Source organism: Rhinolophus sinicus, chromosome 15, assembly GCF_057876585.1.
Source record: "Rhinolophus sinicus isolate RSI-liver-muscle chromosome 15, RSI-T2T, whole genome shotgun sequence".
Taxonomy (NCBI): Eukaryota; Metazoa; Chordata; class Mammalia; order Chiroptera; family Rhinolophidae; genus Rhinolophus; species Rhinolophus sinicus.
In genome coordinates, this window is record NC_142515.1 from 101,434,216 (window position 1) to 101,442,311 (window position 8,096).

Sequence of the window (8,096 nt, forward strand, 5' to 3'; positions counted from 1 at the left end):
CATCCATTTTCTCAGATCCTCTCCTTCTTTCCGGGTAAGGATCTGGGGCCCTGCGGTCGACTTGGAGCGTGAAGGCGGCGGCTCAGGCTCTCGGAGGGGTCTGCGCAGTGGCCGAGGGAGCTCCCGGGTGGAGGCGGCAGCAGATCTCCCGGGCTGGACGCCGTGAGGGGAACAAGCAGATTTTCCCAGCAAGATCTCCATGTACAGCTACATCTTTAGGGCCGCTCGGGTTAATATATGTCGTCAGAGGCTCCTCACGCCAATCCCGGGGCGGCGGGGGCGGTGCCTCGCACTCTCCGCAATAAAACTTTTTGATGTTCTTGTTGCTAATTGCCGAGGTCCTCTTCCAGGATTGGCTGCCCCTTCATAACCATAAGATAATTAAAACGAGGGGGGGCAGGGTTAAAAAAACGTTTTTATCAGCCAGAGGTTAATGCAAGTGTTTAAAAGATGCTTCATTATTAAAATATTTTTCCCCAAGTCTCAAATATTGAAGAATCTCAAACCAGGTACAGTATCACTCCGCTTTCTTTCTGGTTAAAAAAAATAAAAGGAACGCAGATACCGCTTTTCGAAGTGTTTGGTATGTAACCGAGGCAAGAAAATCAGCAGGCAGCCGGGTGCAGTTTTGTGCGGGGCCGAGAGCAGATGAGGTGGGCGGCGAGGGCCCCACAAAGGGGCGGCTGGGCCCAGGCGGGCGCGGGGCGCGGGGAGCGGCGGGGAAGGCTGTTGCTTGGCCGTAGGCACAGGCTGGAAACACCCGGCTCGGGATGCCTTCACTTACCCACCACGTTATCCCGGCCCAGGCCGTTTGGGGTGGCTCATGTCATTGTGGTTGCCTTTGGAGATGACTGTTGAGACCCCCAGAGGAATGGTCTGGCCGATTGTAAATCCTCCTATTTCCATATTCTTCAAGGGACACCAGGTCCAACGAAGACCTTGGGCGATTTCAAAGCGCAGGCACCTCGATTCCTCGAATTTGTGGTGTGGCCGGTATCGGTGTTCCCCTGGTTTAACTAGCCTGTTTGGTAAGTAACTGAATATTTTTTACAGCGTGTTCAGAGCTTATTTTCCAGTTTTTATGAACAAACATATAAATATATCTCTGCATTCCTGCCTCTCCCATAAAAGCGGGCATCTGTGGAAAGCAGGTTTAGTTATCGGAGGGGAACCATTAAACACCAGTTTAAGAGGCAGGCCAGGAGGACGGCTCGTGGATGTTTAGACTGCTGGCCTTGGTGATCTTGAACGCATTATAACGGAAAATGGATCTCCACTTGTAAGTCACCCGGCCGCAGGGCACCCGGGCCGCGGCGCCCGCGTGGCGTGAGCGGCTAGAGAAGGATCCAAGAGCCTTGTTGGGGTGGGGTGGGGGGAGGTGGAAATAGATAGTGGCAAGAGCTGAAATTATCCTCCAGGGCTTGGCCCGGAGCGGGGAGGGGAAGCTGACGTGTAGATGAAGGTGGTAGATGGGGATTTCACCCGAATGAGTTCGCTGTGGAAAACGGTGTCAACAGGAGCCTGAGGGCCATAAATTAGAGGGATCCGAGGGCAGAATGTGCAGAAGCCAGTGCGGGCCTGGGCGGATGGGACTTCTGCTAGGCCTGGCCAGGGTCGCCCAGTGGAGACCAACGACTCCACTCTGGGTATCGTGGTTTGGAGGCAGGCAGAGGCTGGCCCCAGGCCACAAAGGGAGCCCCCAGTCAGTCCTCTCCTTGCCCGCTGGGCGCTTTCCTTGGGGTATATAGTAGCCGGAGTGTGGAAGGCAAGGTCAGGGCGCATGGAGGGCAGGGTTGGCGGCGCCCAACTCAGGTGCTGCAAGGGATTCCAGGCCACTCCGGCCAGCCACAACCCCCCCGGGCAGCAGCGCTGAGAAATATTTTTTTAGCTTTGCACTGCTAGGCAGTAGGATAGGGAAAGGAACTCAGAAAGGGAGTAGAAACGCAGGCTGGGAGTCCATGCAGGGCCCATTCCATCCCCTCTGCAAGAAGTCAATTTCCCTGGACGCCCCTAGCAGAATGTCTCCAGGCAGAGAACAGGGGGTGAGGAATAGCTGAAACCAGATCCAGTGATAAGTGCCAGGGGCTTACCTCTGGGCTCGGAACAAAATAGAGACCTGGAGCGTGGAACCTCTGACTTGGGTGGGTCTGCAGTTTGAACACAAGGCGAGTCTTTTTAAAGACCTTGTTCTTCTGGGAAAGAATATAGGTAGTGTGGTCAGGGTTCTGTTTACATTTTCTCGGGGAGGCCAACCCTGAATGTGTAAATACTGGTAGTTCAATCCTCTGACATTTCATACATTAAAAAAAAGAATCTGTTTATAAAAACACATCTCGGCCTTGAGAACAGGTAGACAAAAGTAAGATGGTTGTACCCAGGCTGGGAACAGATAAAAATTCAGGGAGAGTGGTTAGTAGGCTGCTTTCAGACCCAGAGGAAGTTTTGGAAGTTGAAAGGAAGAAGAGGTCAGGCAGAGGGCCGGGTTGGGAATCAGGACACTGTATCCATCAGACGCAAGTGGCTTCCGTGGTGCAGGCTTCAGAATTTGCCACTTTCAGCTTTTCTCATGCTCTTTTAATTGAAACAAACGAAAAAAATGAGCGAGTCCTTTCATGGTCCCAGATAGCATGACAAGTGATAAAGGAGATGGACAACATGGGACAGAAAAAAAATCGTAAACGATGCCAATCTGAGCATCAGTCCTCACGAACAATGTCATTATCAGTTAATTAATGTTGGCCAAGGGTCTAGGGCTTCATTTATCTCAGAAAGCCAAACCCAGAGGCTATAGTCTTAGAAAGGCCGCTTGGAGGTAGGGGACGAATGGGTGGTGAACTCTAGCGTCTTTAATTGTAGTTATTGATTCAGAGGCCAGACTGGTTGAGTTCCACTCTAAATTCTCAACCAAATATCCCCTTAGTGTTCTCTTTGGCACATTTTGCTTCAAGTCTAGTGGGATGCTGGATTAGCTTGCTGCTTTGGAGAGCTGTGAGGCAAAGATGCCATCTCAGGTTTGCCCCCAATTTAGGTAGCCTGTGCCTTCTTCAGAGGGCATAGTGATGGAAATGATGAGATGGCAGTGTTAGAGGGGAAAAGAAGGGGGGAGGGATAAAAGGAAGGAGGGTGGAGTTCCAGGCTTAGATGTCAGCCCAGGTACCCCACCCCAGGGCTGTACTAGTGTGGCCTCTGCTCCCCAAAGGGCACATATTGCGAGTGCACTGAGGGATCCAGCAGCTGAGATGACGCTAGCTGGGGGCAGCCCTGGCGTCGGTGCCCACAGGAGGGATCCTGGGCAGGGCCTACTTCCGGCCTCTCCTTTTCAGAGTCTAGAGGCTGCAACTGGTGTTACCCTGGTCGGGAGACCGCTTCACTGTGGGGAAGCCCCGGTTGGGGGGAATGGTTGTGATTCCGTGCCCACCGTCTTCGTAGTAGCTGATGGAGTTCCCCCTTGCTGCGCATTACGTCTGCCTCCAGCTACACAGACAGAACCGGGTTCAAACATTTATCTTGTGCCCATGTCTCTGTCTCTTTTCCTTCACTCCCTTCCCCTGGAAAAGATTCAAAGAGCTTGGGAGAGGCTGAGCACTCCCTTGCAAACATTTTTGGTCTTGTGAGATACTACTTTTCAAATCAATCTGGTTTAAACCATATATATATATATATATATATATATATATATATATATATATATATATATATATAAAACTCCAGTCTGCTTTTAGGGAAAATACAGATTTTTTTTTGAGGTATTTATTATTTCAAAGGCAGGGAAGTTTGTATCTTGTATTTTGCTCATGAGAATTCAAAATACACTGGAGCTGAAATGAACCAAGCCAAAGGGCCATAAGTACACATTTTATATTTATGGGAATTATGGCTCAATTCCCTTCGTCATTTTTCAAATCTTGTTTTACCTTATTTTCCCAACAAACACAGTAGAAGTGACTGAGTTTTCACTTAAATGTCTGTAATACTCATATAAAGTGAACCCCAGATGTGTTAAGAACCCCAGGAAGAACATTAAACCCTGAAGGTGGCACAAAAAGCAATGTGTTCTTGAAGATGTAACTCCAGCCCCACCTTCTCCAAGGACAGTGCTTCCTGTGACACCTGGATGGCTTTGCATTCCTGTCTGTACTAGGGTGGGATTGAGTCTTTTTACACGCTAACCACTTAATTCCAGAATGTTAAGACATCTAGAACAAGGTATATTGCCTGAGTAGCGGCAAGGGTCTCTCTAACTGGGGTTTTGTAGTCCCTCACTTTCTTGTTTTCCTTTTGGGAAATAGTTGTTAACTATGGCAAGTGACAGTGGCTCCAGAAATGTGTTGTTGCTCACAGTTTACATCTACAAAGCACAATCAAGTTCGATTGGGCTTTTATGTTCTTTCAAAAGAAAGGGTTAGGAAAGCTGCCCTTAGCTCTTATGAGGCTTTATTTCTTTTGAGCAATTTCTTTTCTGGATTTTGGGATGAGGCAGGGTGTTTGGTGAGTGAGGTCTCTACCTTCCTCTTCCCCATCCAGAGCAGATCTGTGGAGAGGGGGGCGAGGGAGGGGCTGACCCAGCTGCAAAGATGGCTATGGAAAGGCTTATCGCTTATGACCTCTTCAGTCCAGTTATGATTAGGACACATTTAAGTCAGTGGAGAAAATTGGGACTTTCTTGGTGCCTGCAACCTACCCCCACCCATTTTACTTTTCTCTCTCCCTTTCTCTTCCCCTCACTCCCTCCCCTCCTCCCCTGTCTTCTAATTTGCTCTCCAGCAATCTTTGGGTTTACAAGGTTTTTGATGTCACTGAACCCGAAACTGGTGAAGATACTGGTTCAGCCTAACTTCTTTAAGAAAAAATATGTTTTTTAAAATTGAGATATTATTGACATGTAACATTATTCAGACTAAAGGGAGCAAAAAATACTGCAGGTGAAAGAGCATCACAAGAGACAGCAAGAGGTATACATGGGAGGTGTTCTTAATGTTATTATATGGGTCCTAAGAGGTACAGTAAATCTGATCTTTGCTACTTAGTAGTAAAATACAAAGTTTAGAGCAAACGTGGCATAAGGAAACACCCCCCACAGGATTTATGCTAGCTACTCATCCACATTCCTGTTTCCAGCAAATTACATAAACACTAGCAATATTTTCTTCCAAGTTTGGAGGGAATCAGTCAACATTCAGATGAGGACGTGATTGTAATTTTGCACACATGCTATGTTAGACTTCAACAAGTCTGCAGGACAGTCTGGGGTTCAGAATAAAATGTGGAAGCAAATGGCAACTTAAAATGTGGGGCTTTGGACAAACCACTATGTGATGGAGGGTTTGTTTGTGACTTGAGGCCCCGGCCATTGCCTGTTCCAACTGCAGTGCTGCTCACAATCCTGGAAGCCCTGTTCTGAAGCCTCCTTTGCAAATTCACATAGATGGATTGCTTTAGCCCTGGCAGTTTCTTCCAAACCTTTTCTACTTTCTTCCAGGGCCTTTGCTTCTAGACAAGGGACTTGAGCCAGGATGGTTAGGTTTCAGGTTAACAAAAAGAAACACTTTTATTGTCAATATTAATGGCAAACCTCGATTTTTACAAGGCTTGGGTTTAGCAGTGTGAGCAGATCAAAAGCAGCTTGGCTTGATTTCTCAATATTCTCTGGAGCTTAGACAATTAACTGCAATTTTACTTCTAACGAAACAACACAAAAAAGTTAGTCACAGAAATGTGAAAGTTCGTCTTTCAGCAGAGATTTTTACCTGTATACAACGTGTCAGAATCTGATAAATTTGCCCACTGAACCCGAGTTGAGTTTTGAAGGAAACCTCCTTAAGAAAATGTGTGAGCAGAGTGTCTTCATTTGCAATGTCACAAGCCTGATTCAGTGTGTGCATTCCACACTTGCCTTTCTGGCCGGGTAAGGATCCGGCAGACTGAGGTCTCCCTGGTAATTTGGGTACACCGAGTCTCCAGTTAATGATAGATAATCAGCCTTTGGGTCATTCGGTCATTCTCTTATTACAAACCCCTCCTGCTCTCTCTGATCTCCTTTCAAACTAAATTTCACACAAACAAATAAAGCAAGACAGGGACAAGTTCTTAAAAAAAAAAGAGAGAGAGAGAGGGGGACATATTAGAAACTCCTGATACAGAACTCTAAACAAGGAAAGGCAAGCTAAAAGAGGATAGGAAAGAACATCTTATCAAAATGAACATGTTGTGTACAAAACATGAAAAGAAAAGGCTCTGGTTTCTGTTAAAGTGACAGAAAATTAAAATAAAAATAATTGCAGGCAGAAAAGTTGTAATATAAACAGAGAAGGCAGGATGCTTGCTGGAAATGCGCAGCATTGGGAGGCTAATTTGTTGTTACAGATTATATATCTGCCCCCTGATTGGAGAGGTGCAACTTTGTTCCATTTTCCAGAAGAGAATGGTTTTCTTTTTAATACTTGTGTGAGTGCCCACTTCAGTTAACACAGGCCAAAACCTCGAGGAACAAAAAATGGAATTGCATTCTGCTTGCACGGCATTTAACTTCAAATGGAGGAATTGGTTGCATACAAGAAAAGCAGAATTCCATTCAGAACACATTTGGAGGCTTCACTAAATCGGTGTGACTGACGCTTTTTTGTTTTGCTGACAGAAAGCGCAGATCATTCTTGGGGAAAGTACAACCAAAACCAGGCCTCCCCTGCCTCTCCCCCCACCCTCCACAGGGGTCTTCCTTCTTCCAGTCTACAACTGCCTTTGACTCTAAAAAGACAAACTTCAGATTGGCCAAGGTACATCTCTGACCAGATCTGTCTGGGAAGGTGCTGGAATGTGTGGCTCTAATAGGAGTTCTGGTGAGAGCGCCCCCAGTGCCATTTTCCTGCCCCTGCCCTTGATGGTCCCTTTAGCCCAGGTCCAGGGCTTCGTAAGGGTCCAAGTCTAGCCACTGGTATTGTCCCAAAGCCCTAGGTTTTCTGTCTTAAGAGAGACTGGAACTTTGGCTCAGGGCTTGAGCAACCAACTCACAGTTCTTTAAGTTAGAGGGGCAGGCAGAAGGTGGCAGCAGGTGGTGAAAGTGTGACCCCCACATTGCCCCCAACTATTGGTCTGGCATCCCTTGACTTGCCAGCATAGCTGACAAACAACCCATTTCTCTCCCATGTTAAAAAATCCATACTTCTGTGTTTCTTCTAGGCCCAGCTGAAATGCCACCTCCCCCAGAAAGCCTTTCCAGGTATTGCTTCCCTTTTCTCTCCTGCCTCAAGACCATGGGAGAACCAAGGAAGACGTCCTCCCATCAATTACGCTGGCATTGGGTCTGCGTCAGCCAGTGTTGGATCCGAGAGTGGGAGCCCCTGCCCGGCCTCGCTGGGTACTCACTCCCTAAGACATCCTGAGCTTCGGAGTCAGAGCCAGGCAGGGCGGACCCTTGGCTCCCCTCGGACAAGCTCCTCGGTGTCTCTCCATCTGAACAACGGAGTAATGACCCCGACCTCGAGGGTGTTTAGGGCAGATGAAATGAAATCAAGCTGCACTCAATAAATATTTATTTATTTTTCTCTCCAGCCTCTTCGGTTTCTTGCTCTCCCTTCCAGCCGCCTGAAGACGCAGCCCGACAGCGATCGGCCCACGTCGTGGGCACCACCGCATTCCCGCGGGAATCGCAAGGCCTCAGTCCTCGCAGGACTGTGCGGGAGAATGAGATGCGGCGCTGCGGCCACAGCCTGGGAATATTGGGGCACAAGGGGCGCAGCCAGGGCCGCCGCTCCGGATTTAGGCCGCGGGCCCTCCAGCCACTGCGTTGGCTGCCGGGTCTCCCTCTCCCTCCCGGCTGAATTCTCGTTTTGAGAATTCAACCAGCGAGGCGGGTTCTCCGCCGCTCAGGCCCAAGGCGGTCACTGCTTCAAGGCGGGAGGGACACCTATCTTCCCCCGGCTCGTCTCCTAGGACTTTTCGCTGGACGCGGGCAGGAAGGGGTTAACAGCGCCCCTCCCCCCGCCCGCGCCCGGTGCGCCTCGCGAAGGCCACCGCTTCCCTCCCGAGGTCTCATTAGGGAAACCCTCACCGCTATTTTCAACATTTCCTCAATCAAGTGCCTTTAAATAGAGCTGCAC

The 8,096-nt window shown here is 48.6% G+C and overlaps 1 long non-coding RNA gene across 1 annotated transcript; it reads left to right on the forward strand.

Moving 5' to 3' along the window:
• Positions 1-49: 49 nt before the first annotated feature.
• Positions 50-7,547, forward strand: LOC109448095 (uncharacterized). Its single transcript, XR_002137462.3, has 3 exons — positions 50-509; positions 917-1,028; positions 7,177-7,547. It is a non-coding gene; the product is annotated as an uncharacterized LOC109448095 (long non-coding RNA).
• The last annotated feature ends 549 nt before the right edge of the window (positions 7,548-8,096 follow it).